This window comes from Euprymna scolopes, chromosome 31 (assembly GCF_053919585.1).
Source record: "Euprymna scolopes isolate OS-2025 chromosome 31, ASM5391958v1, whole genome shotgun sequence".
Taxonomy (NCBI): domain Eukaryota; kingdom Metazoa; phylum Mollusca; class Cephalopoda; order Sepiida; family Sepiolidae; genus Euprymna; species Euprymna scolopes.
The window spans coordinates 63,458,614-63,486,020 of record NC_136512.1 but is presented as its reverse complement, the minus strand read 5'-3'; positions in this window follow the sequence as shown (position 1 = coordinate 63,486,020).

Sequence of the window (27,407 nt, the reverse complement as noted above, 5' to 3'; positions counted from 1 at the left end):
AATATTTTCTATGATATGTTTTCATAACAAAACGTTGTGCTGTTTAAAGTTAGCAGAAAGGAAAAAAAGGGAAAAAGGATCAAACGAACAGAAATTTTACCGTGCATGTCGATCTAAAATCTGCCTATTTGCAACTCTGCGTTGCCAAGAAACTCTGGAGGTACCAGTTGTTCAGATATAAAGGCAGAACCGAAGTGTCTTACGAGCGTGGTAGTTCGAGCTGAACTCGGCACCGAAGATCATGTCAACCATTCTAAGGAGAAAAACAATGGGGGAACGAGATAGTGCCGTGAGCTTATATATCGACGACATTCTCGAGTATCAAACTCTGGTGACTGTAAAGGAAGTCGTTGTTCACTTAAAAAAGTTCGGGTTGGTCGCCAAGGCACCGGAAGAATATGATAGGGGAGTGGCTTGTAGACTAAAGCTGACACGAAATGCGTCGGGTGGCCTGGAATTTCGAAGGCGAAACGAGATCCCACAAATGAAAGAGCTCAACAAGCGGGAGGTTTTTTCAATATGAGGCAGGCTGATCGGGCATTACTCCATTGCCGGCTGGCTTAGACCAGCGTACAGAGGAATGCCGAAGATAGAAGATGAGATGATAGAGTAGAAGGAAGAAGGACCGCCTTGATTAAAGAGGTCTTGAAAGAAGTGGAAAGGCAATACCCAGTTCGGGTAATGTGGAACGATCCGCGAACACTGGATGGAGTTGAGTGGTGTGATGCAAGCTGGCTTGTACTAACAAAAGAGCATATTGCTGCATTGACTTATCTGGTAACTCCGGGGTGCTAGAGTTGCACAATCTGCATCATATGGGGGTAGAGATGACATTGTACCTGGTGAGAAAAGTTGATCCGAATGCCCCAAATGAACAAGTGATGCAAGTGATCAGAACTTGTGACAAGTGTCAGTCAATTGACCCTGCTCCAATTGCGCACGAAGCTGGAGAACTAGGTGTGACTGGGACCTGGGAAAGACTCGCAGTTGATGTCACCCATTACAGGAGTGGGCTTTACATGACGATGATCGACTGTGGCACCGGACCCTTTGCCCTATGGAAAAGGCTGCAAAGTGAAAAGGGCGGTGAAATAGCAGCAGCTCTTGATGTGGTGTTTCTGGAACGCGGTCCGGTGGAAGAGCTTCTAACAGACAACGGTACTGCGTTTAGATCGGAAACAGTTGCGGATGTGCTAAAGAAATGGAATGTCTGTCAATTCTTTAGAGGTGCCTATAGACCCAGTGGCAACGGGGTTGTGGAAAGAAACCACCGGACAATAAAGGCAGGGGAAGAGACAGGGAACACCTCGCCTGGTACAACATGTCGCCTAGATTGGGGCAAGAGCAAGGGACGGTTCCATTCCTGTCAATATTCAAATATTCCTGGATGCATTGAGCTGGAAAGCAGGGAGACGGAGATAAAATGGGCCATCAAACCAAGGGCGCGATGTACCACACAGTGGAGCAGAGGAACGTAACCGGGAATAGTACTAGCAACAACATTATGGTAGATGGAGTACCTGGGCATATTCTTGATATCAGGCCAGTGGAAAATGAAACCGTGGAAAGCAATGTGCAGCGGGAGGATGGCGAGACTCCCCAGAGACTAAGTAGAGAAAGACGACAGCCACAGTAGATGAGGGATTACGAAATGCAATCTAGAAGTCAGAGAGGTATGTTGTTTAAAGTTAGCAGAAGGAAAGAAAAGGGGAAAAGATCAAACGAACAGAAGTCTTACAGCGTGTGTGTCGGTGTGGTTGGGCGAAAGAGAAAGAGAGAAATCAAGATGGCGCCCGTAGTTTTGAAAGGTTTGTTATGGTGGATCACGCGAAATCACACGAAATCACGCGGCAGATATGTATAAAAGGAGTTGAGAGGTTAGGTCGGGGAGAGGTAGAGAGACGAACGTTTGTGACAGTGGTGATCTCGAAACCGGCAGTTGTTTGCTTGCAAAGACGAATTCCTTTTTTCTTTTGTTTTATTTCTTTAATTTTGTTGTCATACACTAAGAACACTTCACATTGATTACATCTTATAAAGCATTAATGATAGAACATTAATTCCTGAGCAAAAATATTTTGGAATTTTATTAATGTAAAAGTATGCTAGAATGCACAATATGATAAGTGTGCTTTAATTAACAGATCACCGTATTGTTTTACCATCTACAATGATGTCTTGAGAATAGTTATCTGTAACCTTAGTTTTATGCAAACAATGTATTTTTTATTCATGCTTTATATTCCGCTCTCCTTTATTACCACTGAGATTGCATAACTAGTTAAAAGAATCACGGATTGATTGCATTGAATAAGATCAAGATACTATGAATCCATCTATATTCGTGTGAGAAAGCTACCTAAGACTTTTACTTCAAATCAGTAATTTCACTTTAGACGTTTCGTGGGCGAACAAAAGATCGTTATTAAGTATATGAAGATATAAAAATCCTTTGCAGTTAGGTATATGAATATTCATAAAATCTTATGAGCTACAGTTAAAAATAGGAAAATCATTTACTAAAGGGAAATGTATCGTATCACATTGTTGCATGTTTTCATACAAAACGTGTAATCAACGAAAGGTAAATATTGTAAAAAAGTATTAAAACTAATTACAAAATACAAGAAAATCGGTCCATTCATGTATACGTCTTCACGTAGCCCTATCCCCCTCCCCAATTAGGTAATGGACCGCTTGATTTGCCAGAGATGCGGGTTCTCTTTCGAAGTATTCATAAGAGGTGTTAGTAATAAAGCGATCGGCCCGCATCACACTTTCGACTAGCGAATTGGTGTATCTGCCACGGTTAAACATGGGGACTTTTGTTACTTACATTGTATATATTTCATTTTTATTGTATATAAATTTGTATTTCCCAACCCCCCCTTTTCTTATGGGTTTTAATTAGGTTATCATGGCATGAAGTTTTTATGGTCATTGTTGAAGGATTTATACGCTGATGGAAGTATAGTATATATGTGGTACTGTGCTGAAAGTAGAGTAAAAGTAGGAACTAGTTAGGTTAGATTAGTTAGCATTAGTCAGAAAAGACCGTTCCTTCCTTTTTCCCCATGTTCGGCCTTGTGCCAAATTTTCTTTTTTAAATGTATGTTTAAAAACTAAAATAAGTTTATGTGTTCACACGCAGGTGCCTAAGTGTATTCATAAAATAGAAAAAAATACTCTTTAATATATTCAGCTCAGAACATACAACAAAATGAGAATACATATAATAAAAGAGAAAAATAGAGAGAAAGAAAGACAAGAAAGAAGCAACGACAAATATATGCCTTTACACTGTGAAAAGAATAGGCCTTTCGAAATAAACAATAATTGCATTATTTCAAAGTATAGCTTCATTTTTTTCAAATAAAAAATACATTTATTATTGAATATGAAATATTTTAAATAGTGAATGTTTTGCTATATCAATTTTACGTATTTTTGTTTTAAATCGGACTGTCATTTTGTTTTCAAATAAAATAGAAATAATACAGAATTAGCACGAGCACTACGAGATAAAGAAGCTATAGCTTCCTACATTTAAAAACCTTATACTGTACTTTCGTTGAACTCGGATGGAAACGACTATGATTTTAAACGTGGTATTAAAAACTTGACCACTTTATAGCGTGTTTTGAACTATAGTATATTTAACTAAAAAATAAAATGTTTACAATATAAGCATCCAATGAAACCTTCATATAAGGCTTGCAAAATAACAATATCTTAATCTCTTTGTCTTTTATGCGTGTGTATGCCTCTCTTTCCGTTCCCTCTCTCTCTCTCTCTCTCTCTTTAATTTTTGTCATTACGAGAGAAAAAGAAGGCAGTTAGTAGCTGGATTCATGATTCTATCCGCCGAAGGTGAGATCTTGCTCTGTGTAAATCAGAACCTTGAAGGCAAATCTCCGTGCATCAAGTTCCAAGTTGTTTTAAAGTTATTTCTCTCAAATGTAAACGATCAAAAATATTTTCATGCAAAAACGCGTTGTATACTTATTTTATACGGCGTTCAATTTGAGTATAAATGTTTTATATAAGCTAATTAAGTCTCAGGAGATAATTAATTATATGGAGAAAACCGTGCCATCATGAAACGTACAAGTAAAAGAGAGGATCCGTTAAACATATAAAACTGACTCATACCAACCCTTTAATTGTAAGAGGAATTAATTCTCAGCAGAGAATTAATTCAATAGAGAAAATCCTGTCGTAATGACGCCTAAACCTCAAAGAGAAAATTTGTTAAGCGTATAAAACCAAATCATACCAACCCGTTACTTTGAAGGGGATGTATATATCATTTTATAGTTTACAAACTGAGGAGCTAGTGTGCTGTTCTAGGTTCAAATGACCCTTTCAGAGACGTGATTACAATGCAGACAAGACTTAATTACTGCCCACGGTAAACGCTTGGTTTACGCAATTTGCAATGGAATAAGTGTATCTCGGGCTTCTTCATCTATTGACTAAATTCGCCGTTCTGCCAGATATCTCAGTTAATCAACATATCGTAAATGTATATGATTAATAAAGTAGAAATATGCCAATCGACGGATGGAAACGTATTATATCACGCTTCATATTTCAGTTATAATGTGACAACTTATGCTAAATGTATACGCTTGCAGATATCATAGTTAAAGTGTTATTTCAAATGATAACCAAAGTCAGCAGAAGATTTGTCATGTACCGTATATTTTAACGTATGACACGACCATTAAGTTAAAAGAATGATCTTTAAAACACAATATTTGATAAGATATCGTGTGTTGCAATCTCTAACATAGGCTAAACAAACATGGTTTCGTAATTTAGCAGTCTTCTTATATAACGATATATAATAAATTTATTAAAATTAGCTCCAATTTTTTACCTCGACTTATCTGACGATCGCCTTATACGTCGAAATATTCGTTAATTACGTTTATTATAAACGAGTTACAATAATCAAGGCCCAAAGGCCACTCGAGGATAAGGGGTATAGAGTGTACAGTGGTCAAGAGGATCATAGCGACAGTTAAAAGTGTAAATTTGTTAAATTGGATTACTTTAGGGAACGGCTCATCAAGAACTTGTTTACATTGGACTTGAAGACGGGCATAGTGTAGTCAGCTGGAAAGTAGGTAAACGGAAGAAAGTTCCACAGGTGTGCCGTTCTTAGAAAGAATCTTTGTTTATTTCAATAAACAAAGATTCTTTCTGAGAACAGCACAAGTTTAGGTTTAGACACAGATAAAGAGTGTGAGAAATTATTGATAGTGTTTTCAACTAGACGAGTGTTTCTCGCGAATGTTTGAAAAGGTGGGAACCATAAATTGGAGCTCAGACTTGTCATGAAAATAACGATAAAATGGAAACAGGTTCGCAACGTCTTTTCTGTGAGAAAGAAGTTGTAAGGAAGAGAAAAGGGCATTTCCCACTAAACTACGAAGTCCATTCTGAACTTTGTCGAGATACGATAATGTCTTCCTAGCAGCTCCTTCCCAGATGTGGCAGAAATACTCCATCCTTAGACGTACATGGCTCTTATATAGATAGAAAATTGCATCAGCAGGTAGATATCTACTGGATCGATAGAAGGATCCCATCATTTTTTCCAACGAACTGTGCAACGGATTTGATGTACGTATTCTATTTTAGATCAGGTTACCCCCAGAAGCTTGTCAAAACATGGAGCCTTCCCAAGACGAGAGCCATTCATTTCAATTGATGCCAGATAGGGACCAGAACGTTGATAATGTAAAGATAGAATCTGGGTTTTAGTTGCATTAAAAGTAAACAGCCACGTTTTCCCCAATTGTACAACGTGCTCAAGATCAGAGGAGAGAGAATCAGAGAGAACAGTCTTTGATGTGCTACCATAGATGGTAGTTCTGTCAGCAAAAATTTCTACGAATAATGTAAGGGCGTGATTTGGAAGGTCATTAATGTTGATAAGGAAGACAGTTGGACCCAGGGTGAACCCCTGAGGGACTCCAGCATTAATACTCTGATTCTCTGAGCTTCTGATTTCTGCCCATCAACCACTACTCTCATGAATCTATCGGAGAGAAATGATTTAATAATAGAAAAGTCATTTCCAGCTATGACGTTCCTTGATATCTTGTGAAGTAGACCTTTATGCAAAATCCCATCAAAGGCCTTTGATATGTCAAGAGCAATATCCCTAGAAAGGAAGCCCCCCGCTGAGAGTTCCGCTAATCCTATGAGAAATAACCGTAAGCACATCCGCTGTAGATCTAGAAGAAAGGAAAACATATTTCATGTCACTAAGAAGGTAATTTTTGGAGGTGGTTGACTACTTCTCTATTCAACACATATTCAAGTGCAATGTTATGACCCTTTATGCTGTGATCATAGCGTAGTATCTGTTAACTGTGGCAAGAGGGGTCAAGGGTCAAAACATTATTATTATTGTTATTGTATTCATATTAATTGATTTGAGCGACGGATAGTCGCTGGATCAGTTATTATGATTAGAAGAATAAGCAATTAAATTGCGGAAGAAATGATTGACGTATGAATCGCAAAAGGAATGTGAAAATAGAAAATATATGTAAACATTATTTTGGGGTTTTGAATAAACACATAACTAGCTGTGGACATTAGGTTGGTCTGAGGCACGTAATTAGATGACGTAAGAGAACACGTGATGTAGTTAGTTTTGGAGAGATTCAGAGAATTGAACATTGACCACCAGAGCGGACAGACGTCTAGACAGGGGTGGACAGACGGCTAGAAAGCGAACTGTAAGAATAGAAAATGTAGATAAACTGCAGATCTTCTGAAAACCATTTGGACAACTGTAATACATTTATATTATAAAATATAAAGAGTTGTTTTAATAGTTTCACAAATCAGAAAAAGATGTCTCAATTGGATGGTGCTGATCGCTTCATGGTTCATCACGGAGCAGCGGGAAGATACAGAAGAACTCTTCAAGAAAAAAGTTATGAAGCATATATTATTCTTCTTATGTATGAACTGTACAAATATCCCCTGTTATAAGTCTGATACAACATGACTCAGTTTACACATCAATATCATGTCCTCCATGCTAAACAACATACATCCGATTTATACGTTTATTAATTGTCTGTTAAAAGAACAATATCTTACATCCACTAGATAACACATGGCACGTTTTAATATATCATCTCCTCAAATATAAATCAATATACAACACAAGTAACTTAGTTATGACGCGCAGGAGACTTATTTGTCTGTACTGAGAGAGAGAGAGAGACAGAGAGAGATAGAGAGAGACAGAGAGAGGCAGAGAGATATAGAAAACTGATCATCTGAATTTTTAATAATAGACTTTGCTCCATTTATGGCTATTTCGCTACAGAAACAATCCCTAGAAGACCAAGCTAAGTATTTAAGATTATTTTTACATTATACCAGTTAAGTAATCAGCGCAGACCTTTTAGGTTTGTTCCATATAGAAACGTCTTTTATGTATCTGCTTCCCTGTATGTCTCCGTCATAGAACATGGTCATCTTTTTGTTTGAGGTTACCAATGAAGATTCATGTTCCCAAATGTTCAACACTCTCTCAAGTTGCATCTCTCCACAGATCTTCCAATGGAGGTATTTATATACTTTGTAGTTGTAGCAGAATTAGCAGTAACCAAAATGAGAAATAGAGCTTACCTCGGATACGTCTGTTTTGGGTTGAGCGAAAGAGAGATTTCCAAGATGGCGTCTATGGGCTTTTATTAGCGTTTACCCAATATGATTATCGTAGAATCACGTCTGCTCTCGCGAGATTATGCAAATATGTCGTTCCCGGCTGCTATAAAGGCAGGACACTGGAAAGGAGAAGGGGCGTTCTGCACATTGTGTGTAGGTGATTCTGGCGAGTAGATTGTGCTTGTTACGACCCACGTGTCTGCGAGAAGCGAGTTTTTGTTCCGCCTGTTTTTAGTTGTATTTTTTTTTGTTTTGCCTACTACATTTTTGTTTCAGTAGTATTTCTCAGAGTGTTTGGAAGCAATTATGTTTAAGGACACGCTTAAACAATTTTGTAAGTATGGGGGCAAGTTCTTGTTAAAGCTTTTTGAGCACTATAACTGAAATGACGTCGAGACTAGTTGCTTTACTGGAATAAGGGTTTGATTAGCTTGGCAACATCACGCACAAATATTTGTATGTCGCATAGTTCTTGATAAATGTCACATAGTGTGTTTTCTGATACAGGAGGAATTACTTCTAAGCGAGGTTGGCGGCCTTGGTCACATGGGGTAGAATTAGCTGCAAAGTTCTTGGTAAACGCTTGGCTTTGTCTGATTTTACCTCAGGTCCATTGAGAATGGTTGGGGTAGAGAACATGCGTCTCTTCAAATAATGTCAGCCCAGATAAAACGCTTACCTCAAACACTTTTACTAGTGACATGGCCACAAGGATAGACATAGAAATAGAAAATTTCCGACATCTCAGGTGATTATTCACGCTGGATACTAGAAACTTTCAATACAGCATTTTCTTCTCTCTTTGACAGAAAAATAACTTATTTAGAATGAGGACTGGAGGACAAATAAGGAGAAGCGAAAATAACGTAATCGTTGCTAATCTTTACATATAGAATGTTAATTCAATCTCAGTTTGTGAGAGCGCACAACTCCATAGTCGTAACGTTAAAAAAGTTATCGCTCATTAAGTTAGATTGCTTATTTTATGTCATATTGGTGATTGAATATGAATTTCGTATTAGTTTGTATTGATAGATTTGTTTACCAATAAATGAACAAAGTTGCGAATTTGCTAAAATTTAAGCGCATTTACTAATCTAACGGGTAAAGTAGATAATCCTATTAAACGAATTATTTATTCAAGCCCGTTTATAAAGACTGTCTTTTTATTTTAAGGGACAATTCAATAATGTTGAGAAACGGGTTCTTCTTGTTGCGTTGTCGTTCAATTTGCAAGGCATTCATTTATCAATTTTTTCTGTCAAATCCCTCACAAGTGGTTGGAGATCCTCGTATACGTCATATCTAATTCAGAAGGATGTTCTCGAACAGTTGTGCGCGGATTGGCTTCGAGTAAGGATCTTAACCGATCGTTGTCAATATCCGTCGGCGACCATTACGCTGATCATTTTCAAGGCGCTCGTCGGCGCATCGAAATTTCTTAAACCACCATTGTGCTGTGTGTTCAGCAGTGGTTCCCCGGCCAAACGCTCCGTTGATATCGCGAGCTGTTTCAGCAGCTTTTCGGCCTAGCTTATATTGAAATAAGAAAATTGTGCGAATTTGTTTTTTTCCATCTTGTATTAAACGTTCTGAAAAGAAAACAGACTTGTTTTAAAGCGATTGTAATTTAAACGATTAGCTAGAGTGATAAACGCTCTTTAAATTGATATACAAAGTAAACGTATTATAACGAAAACTAATTTGAAAATACATCATTTGATATCGAAATCAAAATTCCACAAGGACCTTCTTGCCAACCTAATATAAGAAATAATCTTAATTCATGTAAAAGTTAGTACCATTATTACTAGTAGTAGATAAAAAGTAGATAAAAAGTAGATAAAAGTAGTAGTAGTAGTAGTAGTAGCAGTAAGCAGTAATTCTGATACAAATGTCTGTAGGTCACTCAGAAAAGCCGATCAATATATGATATTTGGAAATATCGCACTTGATTCAGAAGAGCCGTTACTTAAAATAGCATGACACTTCTTAGACGCTCATTAAAGAATCCATTATCAGAAATTATCCACGGATTACATATTTTGTCTTACTGCTATACAGTGTGCTGGTAAAACAACAGAATAGTGCAACGAGAGCATTGAATCACATATTCTCACCCGAAACTACTGTAGCAAAAGCAACTCTCCTTAATGGTTCAGTTAAACTTGTGAAATTTCAATAATGGAACCCTACGTAGAAATACACTCGGTATTTGCTAGTACAGAAGAGATAAATTTCAGTAACATGACCCATTGTTTAGTTGGAAGTTATTTGAGGTCAACAATCTGTAAACTGAACATAGCGCAGTTGACTGACGTGAAATGGTAGTGGGTTTAATCAGAGATGTAAACGGCCACGAGAGTTAGCGAGATTTTTGACGAGATTCACGTTTGCGAAGTGAGGTGTAAAACGACGGGATACGATCTTTCTCGTGCTAGCGACTAAGATGGATAATGTTGATACATGGGAGTGGGGAAATTCACACTGCAGTTAAAATGAATCCAAACCATCCACCGCCATAAGATGAGGAACTACAGAAGAAGTGACGACATAGTTGATGCAGAAACTGACCCTACTTTAAAAAGAAGGCACATGCAACTTTGGTGAATTATTAGTGGTATTTTACATACTCATCTTATTATTTAATGTGTCTGTTCTTTGATTCTACAAAATGATTACGACGTTCATAATTTCTAATACTAGTAATTAGAATACTATTACATACACATACTAGCGGGGGTACCCGGCGTTTCCCAGGTTGTTTGGAGGTGTGTGTAGAGGGGGCTTAAAGTAAAGAATAAGCGAAGTAATAACCCTGTTTTAATATAAAAATAAAAATAAAAACGATGTTAAACTTCTTGGAAAAATCGGCAAAACCAAAACAAACAAGAAAAAAAAAACAGCGAACAAACGCAAAACTTCTTAAAAACACAAAAAAGCAAAAATAAGGAAAAAAAATGATGAACGTGTGCGGGAAAAACAAAAACAAAAAAAAAACAGCGAAAAGCGAAAAAATGGCATAAATAATCAACTACAAACCGAAATAAAGCGAAAAAAATTGCATAAATAACCCTTTGATTCGGTTAACTCCATAGTGCGTTTCACCCAGTCTATTCCAGTTTTTTAATCAACTACAAACCGGAATGAAGCGAAAACAAATGGCATAAATACCCCTTCGATTCGGTTAACTCCATAGTGCGTTTCACCCAGTCCATTCCAGTTTTTTAATCAACTACAAACCGGAATGAAGCGAAAAAAATGGCATAAATAACCCTTCGATTCGGATAACTCCATAGTGCGTTTCACCCAGTCCATTCCAGTTTTTTAATCAACTACAAACCGGAATAAAGCGAAAAATAGCATAAATAACCCTTCTATTCGTTTAACTCCATAGTGCGTTTAACCCAGTAGAATTAAAATTCCATTCCAGTTTTTTTTCGAGCAACTACAAAGTAAAGAAAACCCAAACCGGTGTTCCTTCGTAACTGGCTCTTGTGGACGATCCCGCAAGTCGTAAAGTGGTGGCAGGGGGAGGGCAGTAGGAATTTATTAGAGAGAAAACATTTTACCACTTCCATAGATCTTAACCGATTTGTGCAGTGAACTGTTAGCAGATAGAATATAGGAATCTACGATTATCGAGGAAGTGGATAGGTAATCGGCCTATAACACACAGATATTGTGCAGCAGTTTGTGCGTATTACATTTGCATGAAATGACTTCATTTTTAATACTTTTAAGGTCAAATTCGGATAGGAAAATGAGTTCATTATATATATATATATATATATATATATATATATATATATATATATAGGGATAATGAATATATATAGGGATAATGTCCGGTAGATTTCGATACCATCGTATTGGTAGTATTATCCGAAATTAATTTCTAGAGTGCTTATTAGCCTCTCCAAACACATTCTAATTTTCGCTTCGTTGGTAAACTTTTAATCTTTCTTCGTCTGCAATAAATCAAACCTATCAATTGACCGATTGCTGAAATGCGAGCAGTTTTGATCGGATAATTTCATCCTTTCTAATTAGTTTCTGCATAAGCGGAATTTTATAGACAACAATAAAACGTCTTTGATTTTAACTGCCTTTTTACAGCAAATCATTATTGATTATCGACTTTAAATCATCAGCAGATTTGAAAGAGATCAACGATAATATTTTATTCCGTAGCGATTACTGATATTGATATGAGTTTTGTCCGTCAACCTGTATGTGACGCTTTTGTTCAAAATATAATTTTCATCGATAAACAGACGGACTGAATAGCTGTACTTCGTGATATAGCGTATATTGATTCTACTGCTCTTTGTATCTATTGGGTGGGTGAAAAATAATGTCATTTATATATATATATATATATATATATATATATATATATATATATATATATATATATATATATAAGATCAACTTTCTTTTTGGAAAAAAGAATTTAGTAGAGTGCTCAATTAAAAGGAAAATCCGAAAAATAAGAGCATATTTATATTTTGTATACAGAAAGTTGTTAGATGAGACAAGTCATTGGTACTGTCGGTTTCAAGCCCGATAATTAGGACCGTTTTAGATATCCGTATGGCGCTCTTTTCAGGCAATACTCATCTCTTATATATATATATATATATATATATATATATATATATATATATATATATATATATATATATATATATATATACTTGATTGTCAAAAAACAGCATTATTTTTGCACCACCCTACTAGCTAATGTTTACGGCTATGACAAGAGAATATTCTCATCATTGTTTTGACTCATATATATATATATATATATATATATATATATATATATATATATGACACAGTCGGACACACTTAATCATCGAGAACCACATTACTCTATATAAAAAACCTATCAGATATAATCTGATATATACTCGAGAGTCAATATGATGAAAAAGATATTCTCTTGTAATAGCCCTACTAATGATGGTATATCACACTGGTTGAATACCTTGTTTCTTTGTAAATTCAGTTTTCATACTGTAAGGTCTCCTCATTTTAACTGAAAACTTTGATAAGCGACAATATGTGAAGTAATGTCATTATAGCGAGCTACGATTTTCTGGTGATGATTTTCTTTCCACATAGTAATCACCATTCTCAAGGCATATTCGTCAGCGATGAACGACGCCTCGGCTGTAAAAGTCAGGAGCGTGATTCGTCACTCACATCTCTATCGACAGTGTGAAATCGACGAACCCATCTTGTAATTTTCTAACATACACTGAATATGCTTCATAATCATTTCACAAATGTTGATCAGTTCATTTTTTTTTCTACGTGGATGACTTCAATGAGACGCATCCCCACTTCTGACGCACGCCCATGATAGGGGTTGTTTTCTAAGATTATCGTACTGTCAATATCTGTAGCAAAAATGCAACATTTAGGTCAGGAATGCATAAGCTCAATCATCATAACAATGCAATTTACAACCTGATTTTATCCATTCGGATGAAATAAACAGTAAACGGGGATACTTTGGAACACCTCTATGAACAAAATAATTGTTGAATCGTATATTTGGGTGTCAACAAATTCACTTTAAATATCTGTAGTAAATATCAATTGACCTTTAATGTACACTTGTTGGAAGTACAATTAAGACAGAGAATTAACTCTATAAAAAGCATGTATACAATATTTCTCATGGTATGTTTGTCCGTTTATTTTTTATTTTTTATATATTTTTTTTACACAGTGATCACCACTTATCAAGGCCCGGAAGCCACTCAGGGATAAGGGTTATTGTAAGTACATTACGTTAGTGTGGAGATTTGATGAAGTGTTTACTTAAGGGGGCGGTTCATTAGGAATTTGTTAACATTGGACTTGAAGTTGTAGTCCGGTGGGAAGCAGGCAGACGGAACAGAGTTCCACAGGCGTGCAGTTCTAAGAAAGAAGCTTTGTTCATGGAATCCGCGTTTTGATTTAGGCACAAATAAAGAGTGGAGGAACTTTTTCACAGTGGATTCAGCTAGACGAGTGTTTTTCGTGAAAGATTGGCGAAGGGGGACCAGAGATTGGAGCTCAGACGAGCACCTGCCATGAAAATAACGATAAAACAAGGATATATGTATGTCTTTCGTTCGGCTTTTTTCTTGTAAATCACAATAATGGTATCTGTTCGATTACCAGTTAGCTATTAATAGAGATTAATATAAATTTGTCGCCACAATAATACATAGTGGAACGATAAAATTGTCGCCCTAGAAAAGACGACATGATTCCATTTCCGTTTGATGAAAACCACGCTTTTGTTGCAGATCATCCACTAGTTAACTAGTTGTGTACAAATCTCAAGAACGATAAGCGCCTTCTTTCAGGTCTGAAAGTAACACAATGTTCAAGGAGCAAGATCGGAGATGCGCCACTGTAAAGCTAATGCTCCCTACCGATCCAAGTTATGACAATAGGAACATTGCCAGCACCTTCAAAATACAAATCCGAACGGTTCAACGCTTGAGGGCACAGCATCACGAAGTTTCTGGCCACGGTTAAGGTTTTTGGTGTTGTTTCAAGCGAGTGCCACATCATGCCATATCACATCTTCGAAGTCGGCTTGAAAGTCAACACGAATGTGCACCTAGATGTGCTAAACAGTGTGGTGATCCTCTGGTGCAATCATGTGGCCGCTGGAAAACCATGGCTGCAGTAGCAGGACTCGGCCCCAGCCGACACGTCCAAAGAGACCCAGGCTTGGCTTCAAAAGGAGTGCTACGACTCTTTATTCACTGGCCTTCCTCTCCTCGAACCTGAACCCGCTGGACTACTTCGTTTGATCATACGTTGAGAACATCTCCAACAACACCAAAGCCAGCCAGATTGCCGCCATCCGCCGAGTATTGGCCGAGCTTTAGCCGACGCCTGCAAAAAAGGCATGCTCCCAGTTCTGGATCCGTATCGAGGTGGTGATTGAGGCTGAAGTCGGCTACATTGAATAGATGTCAGCTCTACTACACAATCAAGTTACCCGAATTGACTTTTCCAATAAAAATTTTAAAATAAGCTGTAGTGTAGTTTTCTTTAGGGCGACAAGTTTATCGTTCCACCTTTTACATTTATGTTAGAAGGCGTCTTGGAAATTACATGGGTTAATCTGAGTGAAATTATGCATGCATGTTTGTTACATTAAGCTGCACCGATTTAAGTATTAAGGTATTGTTCGGTTCACCGTTAGATATTAATAAAACTATAACAACTTCTCACTATAGTAATACATTTACTGCCGAAGTTATCTTGGTAACTACTGGGATGATATAGGAAGTACTTTCGAAAACAAAGGGACTTCTCCTTGTAGGAAAGTTCCCGGTGTAGGGTGAAGGAATTAATGTTTTTAGCCAGTTTTTCCACATCTGTCGTCCAAAGGGTCGAGCTTCAAAACAGTACCGATCTCGTGAAAATCCCTCGCCCCTGTCGAAAGTTTTACGCAGATATACAAACAAACAAACAAACAAACAAACATACATACATGCATACATACATTTAAACAAACAGGTGAGATTTATATTATAGATAATAACTGCTTATTTAAAATAAATAACGCAATTCAATTTTTATATTAAAAAAATCTTGTATATATAAAATAAATGCAACTATTCGATTATGAATTTTTTTCCTGAGAAATATTATGTACATTACGACAAACCATATATGAAGAGAATAGCAGAATAATTCATATATACACAGAAAATCAGCAAACCGAAACCACCAGGACAAAAAGAAAACATAGTCTGAATCAAGCAATAAAGCATTTTTTGCTCAGCGGAAGTACAATTAGTATTTCTTACTGACATTGTTAATCCAGATAATCTCATCAATTTTTTCATGTATTTTATAGTTTGCTAGGGGAGACAAACCATAATATGTTTAATCTATAATATAAAGCGCATCTGTCTGTTTAAATGTATGTATATATGTCTGGCTAAAACTTTCGACAGCGCCGATGGATTTCCACATTTGCATCGTTTTGAAGCTCGACTTTCAGGCGACAAATAACGAATAATTAGCTAAAAACATCAATGACTTCACCCTCAACTGGACACTTTTCTACAAGAAAAGGCGTTTTTCGACGATATCCAGGCAACGCTGGGCATCCACGTTAATATTTTAGAAAAGGAAATTAGATAATAGATTCGACATTTGTTCTTTAATTTGTAATTATAACACGGCCTATCGCCATTAGTCGCGTGCTTTCGTGTAATGAATGAATGCGTGAATGTAGGATTGACATTCTTAAAGATAAACTAAAATGACCGAAAATGGATTAGGATGACTTAAATAAATGAAAAGTAAATGACTTAGAATGACTTTAATGAACTTAAGGATGAACTGAATGACCTTCAGAATGACTTGAATGCTTAAAAAATAACTGGAATCCTTCAAAAATAACTTGAATCATCTGAAGAGTGTTTTGAGACTGACTGGTTGTAAGTGGGTGACTATTTTGCATTAAATTAATACAGAAAAGTGATCCCCCACTTTATATCCGAGTTACAAACATAAGTACAGCATGTAGTAAGAACAGATACTACATTATGTTCTTGGCCAAAAGGCCAAGAAAAGGGTATTAATTTGCTCCCCCACCGTGCAAATTAGGCACAAGACCGATTTTTAATGTGAGAAGTGAAAAGGAAATGGGGAATAACTCCCCGGGGAGTAGGGGAGCTGGATAGTGACAATTGGTATGAAGGGTTTCCTCCACATTGACCCAGGTCTTATATGTGAGGCTGCCCCCACATATGGTCTTTGTTTGCAGTATCTGCTGGAGCAGATACTAGACTTTGATCTTGGCCAAAAGGCCAATAAAAGGTATTTATTTGCTCCCCCACCGAGCAAATACGGCACAAGGCCGATGTTTAATGTGAGGAGTGAAGGGAAAATGTGGCCAAACTCCGCGGGGAGTAGGGGGGCTGGATAGTGACAATTGGTATGAAGGGTTGCCCCTACATTGACCAAGGTCTTGTATGTGGGGTTGCCCCCACATATGGTCTTTGCTTGCAATATCTGGCGAAACAGATACTACACTTTGATCTTCGCAAAAAGAGTATTTATTTGATCCCCCACTGAGCAAATTAGGCACAAGGCTGAATTCTAATGTGAGGAGTGAAGGGGAAATGAGGATCAACTTCCCGGGGAGTAAGGGAGTTTGATAGTGACAATTGGTACGAAGGGTTGCCCCTACATTGATCAAGGTCTTATATGTGGGATTGCCTCCACATATGATCTTTTCTTGCAGTATCTACCGGAAAAGATACTACACTTTGATCTTGGCTAAAAGGCCAAGAAAAGGATATTTATTTGCTCCCCCACTGAGCAAATTAGGCACAAGGCCGATTTTTAATGTGAGGAGTGAAGGGGAAATGGGGACCAGCTCCCCGGAAAGTAGGGCAGCTGGATAGTGACAATTGGTATGAAGTGTTTCCCCTACATTGACCAAGGTCTTTTTTGCTCTAGAAAATTTATACTTTTAGTTTGCTACATGACTTTGTTGAGCATCACATAAATCATATAAATATATTTTCACATAAATGAAAAATATTCTATTCATCAATGCTTGACGTCAACGTGTAATCCTGCTAAGCTCAACATAAAATAAATAATTATTCTCATACGTAAAAAAACATTATAACTTGGGAAACGCAAATAAATGCTGTAGTTTCAATAGTTGTCACAACAGAGGGTTGTAGTAGTGACGTTTAGGCTCTCTATCCTTATAAAATTATGTTTACCATAGTGTGCATCTCAAATAGTCTAAATATCTAGCTCCTGATCTTCTCATGTAGTATAACTACTAAGACCAGCGAAACTGTTTTATACTACTAGAAGTAGCAAAGGCGATCTACTGGCGCCTTAAAACCATTCACTTCGGCCAGGTGGGGCTCTCAACGTTGAATGATAGCTCATATAGGAGAAGGTACCTCTCAGGCCTCCACTGCTTTACGGCATTACTCCATCAGGGAAATGGTTATGGCTAAATTCCGAGAGGAAATCCGGAGATGAAATCCTTAAGACCTCCAATGCCTTTCGGCATTACCCTATCGGTGAAATGGCTAAGGCTTAATTCTTACAGGAAATCCGATGGCTTCCCTAAGGTGGACTTAGTTTCTATTGTCATTGCCGATAAGTTGTATCGAATCTTTACCTTGGGTTCTCTGATTGCATGAAAAGAGGGGGACGATTGCACAGGCAACAACTATACTCCCATAACACCCTTGCCCAGGCGATGGAGCTCCACTAGGCGGGAATTGCCACTCTCGACTTGGAGTGTACAGTCATTCCTAGCAGTACAGATAGATACATGAGGTACTTGTGAGACGAATTGTTGTTGCCGGCAACGACTTTTCAATAGTTTGTGTTGATCTACATGCATGACAGATATTAGCAAAACTACAAAGGATGTTGGCCACCTCTACCGTGTTTAACCATTACTTAAACCTGAGAGTATCATATACGTGTATAAAACCACTATTCATTCATGCATGAAGCGTTGTTGCCACATCTAAACTGGTGGACACCGATAATCTCACTATATTAGACAGGATTCAAACCAAAAATCTAAAATCTAATAGGTTTTTGAAAATTCATTAAAAAAAAAACCCACTCCTGTTCAGCTAAATACTACTTGTATTTTAAACGACCTTGCCCTTTATGAATATTTATTTCAATTACTTTCGTAATCATCAATTGCTGGTTAAAATCCACGTCCGTTAAGCTAAATTATACTTGTGCCTTATAATTTTAAACGACCTTGACCTTTATAATATTTTTTCAATTAGTTTCGTAATCATCCTGGTTCACGTCCAATAATTTTGTGTAACATTTCAAATGTTGACATTTAAACTGTTTTGACAAAAAAAAATCGTCGTAGTGTTTTATTTTACGTATTTTATATTCATGTCATTGGTTTCCGTATCAGCGTCTCATTTTCATCAGTTAAACTTAAAAATGCACTCATCCATTATTTCAATCTTGGCGTAACTTAATCTTTACAGAATTTATACACTCTCAATATTCAATTTTATTATATTTTAACATTCTACGTCCAGTTTAAAAAAGATTTTAAGTGAGATTTTGAAATAGCAGTTCATTCGTGTTGTCAGTCGGTTACCTAGCATGATGTGCAGGTTAAAAACACAAAGTAAGACGAATTCCACGCATTATAGCCTGACGAATTGTTACAGGGATAAATCGCGAAAGAATTCCCGTCTACACCCCTCTATATCTCTGTATATATATATATATATATATATATATATATATATATATATATATATATACTTATATCTATATAAATTTGTGTGTATATCTATATATATTTGTGTGTACACACACACACACACACACACACATATATATATATATATATATGTGTGTGTGTGTTTAAGTGGTAATGTACGCGAGGACACTACGCAAACTATATACTCAATGAATTTTTAATCTACAGACTAGAAATTTGGTATATAGGGTACTCAGTTATGTGACAAACATTTAAGTCTGTTTTCATCAGGGTAAAAGGGATACTAAGGGGTTATAATTGAAAACATGGTTCATCGGATTTTCATGTGTTCGTCGCCTACTTCACGACTGCGCATGCGCGGCCACGAAACATGACTTCTCCTGTATGTAAGGTATAAGTTCGTGTGAAAACAGTTTTTAAAGACGTGGAAAACTGGCCTAATGACTATCGTACTTCACTGGCTGGTTTGGCTTCAATCTCAGCTCAACTAATTTTTACTTCACAAAAAAATGAACTGTTTCGAAAAGAAACATAATACACGCTTGCAATTGTCTCAGTTACTTTCCGTTTTTTTTTACTTTATTTTCTTAAAGAAGTATATGTATGAAAGTTGAATGTGTTTGAGGATACTTCTGAACCTATATAATCAACGGACTTTTAATCTACAAACTTGTATATAGGATATTCGAACAAGTGGAAAAGTTTTTATTCCGTTTACCTCCTACAAAACGAGGTGCTAAGGCGTCACAATTGAAGAATTTGCCCGTCGGATTTTCATCTGTCTGCTAATTGTTCCACGAATGCGCATGCGTGAATTGTTTACATTACAACTTCATTATGTTTAAAATAAGTAGATTTTGAAAACACTTTTTGAAGACGTGCCAAGCCAGCCTAATTGTTATTGCATTTGAATCATTGACTTTAGGTTTTGTTTTCTATGTCTGCCCAAGTATTTATTTTACTTACAGGAAGTGAACTCTTTAGAAAAATACATAGTACTCGTATCCGCATGTCTCAGTTTCTGTATGAATAAAAATATATCTCTGCGTATTTTACAACCGGTCCACACACACACACACACACACACACACACACACACACACACACACACACACACACACACACACATATATATGTTACTATTTTTATTAAGTTCAATAATAAATAAATTATTAAAATGTTATTCATTTTATTTAATTACTTTCAATAAGCTTCTCTTATATTATATAAAACAGCATAAAGGATGATTATCTCCCTTTGATTATTTTCCTAGCCAAATATGATTACTTCCCTTTATTTTTTTAAAATCGATTATTTAATTTTAATTAGGTCTTACTACCGTATTCTTACCGTTAAAAACATTCCATTGGCGTCCAGTTTGAAAATTCAACATTTCAAACATTTATAAGCTACATTTAACATCCAAATGAATGCTTTGGCGATAATTACGATTTTCATAAGGCTAACCATTAGAAGGTATATATATATATATATATATATATATATATATATATATATATATATATATATATATTTGTTAAATTTTCTGAAAAACTTCTTTTTTTAACGTTATATTTAAACCAAATTCAGCTTTACAATTTTATTCTAATTTTTATTCTCAACTTATCTTACTTTGTTTATCAACATCAAAAGGTAACAATTTTCATTTATATTTAAATATTTTCGAGATACATCTGCCTTACTAAAGAAATGCAAGGTTTATTTATGGTATCTTTTATTAAATAAAACTGAACCCAATATTTTTGCTGATGAGGAGACCTTGTTTAAAAAAAAAACTATATATAAAAATTATTGCCCTTATAAAACATATTGCTCAATAAAAGCATCGTTTCCGAACCGATCGTACAATTTATTGGATTTGTTGTGTTCCTTCTTATGAAACAAATTTTCATTTTTAATTTGAATTTTAATTATAAATTATCGATCATCCTACTAAATATATATATATATATATATATATATATATATATATATATATATATATATATATATATATACATATGTTTACACTGGTAATTAATAAAAACCTTAAGAGAGTGTTCAATACTATTGCAGAGCAAATATGTGTTTTATTTTTTATTACCATTTTATCTGTTTGGTTACATATGTTTCGGATGTTGGACCATGTTTACGATCAAACAGCCTCGTCAGACCTGACATACATGGTTGTTAGTATTAGGAAGCCTAATACTAAGACTAATACTAATAGCAACAACCATGTCTGTAAGGTCTGACGAACCTGTTGGATCGTAAACATGGTCCAACATCTGAAACATATATAACCAAACGGATAAAACGGTAATAAAAATAAAACATATATATACATATATATATATATATATATATATATATATATATATATATATATATATATATATATATATATTAAAGTACGCTTAAATATGATATTTTGATTTTTTCCAGATTTCGTATATATTATTACAGAGTCGCGATTTCAAAAGAAACAGAAAAAAATATTTGGATGCCATCAGCCAGAACCGAAACCGAACGCAAAACTATAGGATTAAAAACTGGTGAAGTTACTTCTGTATGAACGTGACCTGCATATGAATTGATTTAAAATTAAAAATAAAGTAAGATAAGTGTACAAATAATATAACGATTTATTCAATTTTCATTCATTTTTACGCCTTAAGAACTATTTAAACCAGCTAAAAACCCATAAAAGTACACCGTAAAAAATTTCAAATCATGCGATTTTTAGTTTCGAATTAGATAAGGTTTGTAAATATGGAGACAGACAGACAGGCTTATACCCATTATATATTAGATAATTTAAGTTCAACTTCATCGGACAAAGAAAAGTATTGTTTCAAAAATTCTCTATACACATGTTATACTATTATAAATAAAATGATATAAATAAGATTAATCTAAGTTTCGACAATGCTAATCTCTATACGAGTCAAGTAAAATACATTTAAAAATATACAGGACATAACATAAATATATTTTTTGTAAATGTTCACATTTACTTTTTAAAATCTAAACGGATCATTATTAATTTAAGTAAAATGGGCACATAATTACATTCTTTTATTAAATTTTTCCATATTTATTTTATTCATGTAAACTTTATTTTTTAGAGGAAATGCGCTACCTGAAGCTTTCATCTGTCATTAAAAACAAACAAATATATACATATATATATATATATATATATATATATATATATATATGTATAACTATATATGTATATGTGTATAAATATATGTGTATATATGTATATTAGACCTCTTCAAAATTGACCTTTTTCTTCAAACATATGGAAACTGCTATTATTCCCATTCTCCAAGGTCTAAATTAGCTAAATATACCAGTTATTGTGATCTTGGACCTTGGCTATGCCTGCCCCAAGAGCCATGTACTTTTATTGTTGACGTTTTTCAAAAACGCTGAAAATTTTCGGATATTATGTCCTTATTTTCATTGTAGCTTTCCAGAGGTTGATGCTATAGCATTGAAAGTGGTACCAAATGAAAGCTAATATTAATTTTCTTGCATATGGTAGTAAACACATGAACACTTGTGTTGATTTTAATTAATTTCATTGCACAAACATATATATTTTTATGCTTGGAAAGGATGCCATCATATAATACATAACTTTATCTCAAAAATGTTACTCTTAATGCATGTATATAATTTATTATCATTAAGTATGTTTTATCTCTTCATTTCAGATTGTTACTTAAAGCTGATTTGTTATGATTTATGAACTGCTGACAACATGGAATAATAGCAGTTTCCATATGTTTGAAGAAAAAGGTCAATTTTGAAGAGGTCTAATATATATATATATATATATATGTATATATATATACGTATGTATATATATGTATATATATATGTATATATTTATGTGTATATAAATGTATATATATATATAAGTATATATGTGTATATAAATGTATATATAAGTATATGTATGTATACATATATGTATATATATGCATATGTATATGTATATATATGTATATACATATATATGTATATATATATGTATATATGTGTATGTATATGTATATATATGTATAAATGTATATGTATATACGTATACATATATATATGTATATATATGTATGTATATACATATGCATATATATGTATATATATGTGTATATATATGCATATATATGTATATATGTATATATGTGTATGTATATATGTATGTATATGCATATATATATGTATATATATCTATGTAAATATATGTTTATGTATATATCTATATGTATATATACATATATATATGTGTATATATATATATATACTTTTATCATAAACTAAGGTAGAAAAATAAATAATTTATTGTAATTTCTATAATTGAATAAAAACACTTCCCTTGAATTAACATTATAAAACGAAGCACTTATTCCATGACTATAAAGTAGACATATATTTTTTTCGTTTTTTTGTTTTCGTTTTTTGTTGTTGTTGTTGTTGTTTTTTTAATCTGGAGATTTTAGTTTCGGCTAAACACCTTACGATGAAAGCGTATCTGACGTGAGGCACAAGAAGCAAAAAAAAGTTTCGCAACAAATAATTCCACTGTTTATTTTGTAGTAGACTTGTTTGCAAAAAGATGCATGGACATTTGAATTGCACAATTCTTGTCTTGTTTTTTTTTTATAGCCAGTCTTTGGTTTTCTGTTTTGTTCCTATATTTTTCTTATGGTCCTTTATCACTGATGTAGTGTGTCGCTCATCTACAATGCAGATGTGTCTTTTCTCTACTAGACGCTATTTCCATGTAGGTAACTCATTTAGTTGAAATACAAATAACAAGACGGCGTTGTTTTATTTATTGAGTTTTTTGTTCAATCGATACATTTCATTACACGAACAAAACATACAAGCAATACTTCTATTTCCATTTGAATTGAAAAGAACTCCAGAAGAAAGTTTATTCTTAAACTTTTGTAGTTCATTTTTTCTAACATGTGTTTTGTTACTGAACCTTTCTGAATAGAATCTAACCATCGCTTATCAAGGCCAGTAGACCACTCAAATATAAGAGTTAATGAACGTAAGGTGAGACAACATTTTGATGATCGGGGTCGAAGTTGGAATTGTTCAGCTTCAACCCTGGACCAGGCAGAGAGACAAGAAAGCTACATCTACAACAACTGCGACAGCACCCCCACACCCAAAACTGCACCACTACCCCGACTGAATCAGGACGCAAAATTCCATGATCTCTCGAAATCGATTGAGCCAACAACTGAACCTTTCTGAACACAACATGGTCATCGCTTATCAAGGCCCGCAGACCACTAAAAAATAAGGGTTAATGAAGATAGGTTGAGACAACGTTGTGATGATCGGTGATGGAGGAAATTGAGTAGAACTTAATTATTTAAGAGTATGGCTCAACAAATACTTGTTACATTAGACTTGAAACTTATCATGTTTTAGTCAGCTGGGAAGCAACTCAGCGATAATGTATTCGGCAGGCTACAATTGCTGGTAGTAGCTCATGGGATTTTCATTTAGCATTAGACATAGAGGAAGAGTAAGAGAAAGTTATGGTATTGCTTGTAGCTAGGCGAGTGTTTACTATAAATCTTTTACGAGGGTGCATAAAGTTTAGTTTAGGCAGATGTTTATATCGCATCTCGGAGTCTGATCGCGCAGCATTGTTTCTAGATGCTTTGAACTTTTATAAATATGACGTAAGGACCAGATGTGCTTTTCTGGATACACCTGGATACGTAGTTGCTGCAGGGGTGTACTATCATGGGAACTGCTTACGACAATACTTGCTGAAGTATAAAAAAAACGATGCATTGTTTGAAAATATACAGCAATCAAATGAGGCATATAAAATTGACATTGACTACCGTTTGCTAGCCTTGATTTCAAAACTAGCAGCTATAGTGTAAGCCACATTCGTGACCTTATCAATGTAAATTTAGACACATATCAGCAACTAGATAACAGCCTGGCTAAGGTTCATCTGGTCAAGTATTTCAGTGACACGATATGTTTCACTTATTCTGTTGACAGATGAAAATGGTTTATTCAAGCTCCCTTCTACAGTATAACATGGCAGAGACTTTGAGATGTTCTGTGGAGTTGGGTTCTCGACATTGTTCACTGAAGCTTCCGTGAGAATGCAAGAAATATGATTTTGGTCTTGATGCCACGTATTGCACAAGTGAAGATGTTAGGCTTTCCATGGAACGTTACAAGCACCAGATGAATGGCTGCTAAAGTTTGATACACTCTTTCAGTATATTAATTATTGCTTATGTTCCAGGCTAAGTAAGACCCCATTTCATTGGAGATTGACATAAACCTGTCTAGATCTAAAGAGCTGATTAACATCATGAACAGGATGAATGTAGTCATTAGCTATGATTCAATGCAGAGGATCAACACCTCCATGGCCAAATAGATGGTGAAAGATACCCTACCCAATAGATGGCCTGTATCATCAAAGATATACGAATATCACGATGTCCAAAGTGCAATGCGCAATTGTAACCACAAATCAAACACAATGTCAGACAAAATACTCCAGTCACTACAATGTTTTAGTCATATTTCAGAACAAACCATGAGTTAATCATTTTGAAGACATTCACATGAACAACCAGAAATGAAAAGGGTGGCTAATGTGCTGCTCTGTCAGATTATTGATAAGTCTCACCTGGTCAAATGGCGCGGTGATATGCCAGAAGCATTTTCAAAACGCTTTATAATGATACAAGACAACACAGTATTGATGATGATTGTTTTCTTTGGTGCATTGCCTGGACCAAAAACGTAGATTATGAGGAAAGATCATTTTCTACTATGACAGCAACAATGAGTGCCCTGCAGAATCAACTGAAATTTGCATGTTACAAATGCATCATTTGTACCCATCCTTCTATACGTTGCAACCAAAATAGAAAAGTATTTACATCGACGCTTAACTTTCAGTGTGTCTTGAAGCAAAAGAATACCACATCAGTGGCATTAATCTATTTGCTGATGAAACCACTCTCTATAACGGGCATGAGAGGGAAACAAGCGAACACATACATAAGGAAATGGAAGAAACAGTAGAGGAACATCTTCAACCAATAGTGGAATGGAGAAAAAATGGATGGTCACATTCAATGCTGCTAAGACTAAGCTTGTTTCCTTCAAGAATAACAAGAAACCTTCTCTAATACCAATAGCAATGGTCGAGAACACATTACCTGAAAGTACTTCTTTTAAACTCCACGGCCTAAGGTTTACAAGGAACATGAATAAGATTAGATACATTGAGATCATTGCAAAGGATTTTGCGAAGAATGTGGACTCTTTACCGTGTTAGAAAACTACTTACGTCTGAAAGTATCCGATACCTTTAAAAGGCCACCATCCGCCCACGTATGGAGTACTGTTGTCACATTTGGGCTGGTGCATCAGCTACTTGTCGCTCACTCCATGACAGGGGTCAAAAGAGAGTTGCCATCCTAAGTCCTGAACTGTCATCTAGGCTTCAGCCACTGTCCCAGAGACGAAATGTTGCATGCCTCTGCCTGTTCTACAAGTACTTTAATGGTGAATGATCTGACGAACTGCAAGCACTTGTACCCCCCTGACGTAAATACCCCCGACAAACCCGACAAGTAGCTAAATCTCACCCCCTCACAGTAGAGATATCTAAGCCTTCTATTCCAATAGTTTCTTCCTCAAAACTGCTCAACTTTGGAACTCCTTTCCTGCATTCTGCTTTCCAAATTCTACGAACATGCAGAATTTTAAGTATAATGTACACAGACATCTTGCTATTCATCTTCCTTTATAATTTCCATGCAACTTATGTCCTCGATAGTAGCCCCCTACTTCAAAGTATTACTCTGTTTGGGATGAAAATTAAATTAAAAAAATGATGAGAAGGTACTCAAGATTGTGTTAAACATGGTTTTTAATCGATCCTAGTAAACTCACATGACACAGACGTTCTCGTAAACCTTATCTTCCATTTCAAGAAAATATGTGAACTATTAAAAACTCTATGTAAAGCTTGGCAACAGGAAAAAACAAGAAATCTGTGCCGGTTCACATGTTTGCTGATCAACTAAACAACAATTTGGTGTCATGTCCACCAGCAATTCACGCATTAACTGAGTGCGATAGTAACCAGCAAAGTGGGCTCAAAAGTGGCTGGACTGAGGGCTTCAATGTATCTCTTTGTATTGGAAGAGTTAGGTACAGAGAAATTGTCCCCGAAAATGATAAGTAATGCTGAAAAATTAATTGTAGCTGCATTAAAAGAAAATTGACTGTTCAATATTTGATGAGTATCGATGGGAGCCATACGATAGTTCTAGGAAAGAAGTTGACTTTAACCAACTTGTGTGTTTTCCATCACACTACAAGAATATTCCAAACGAGC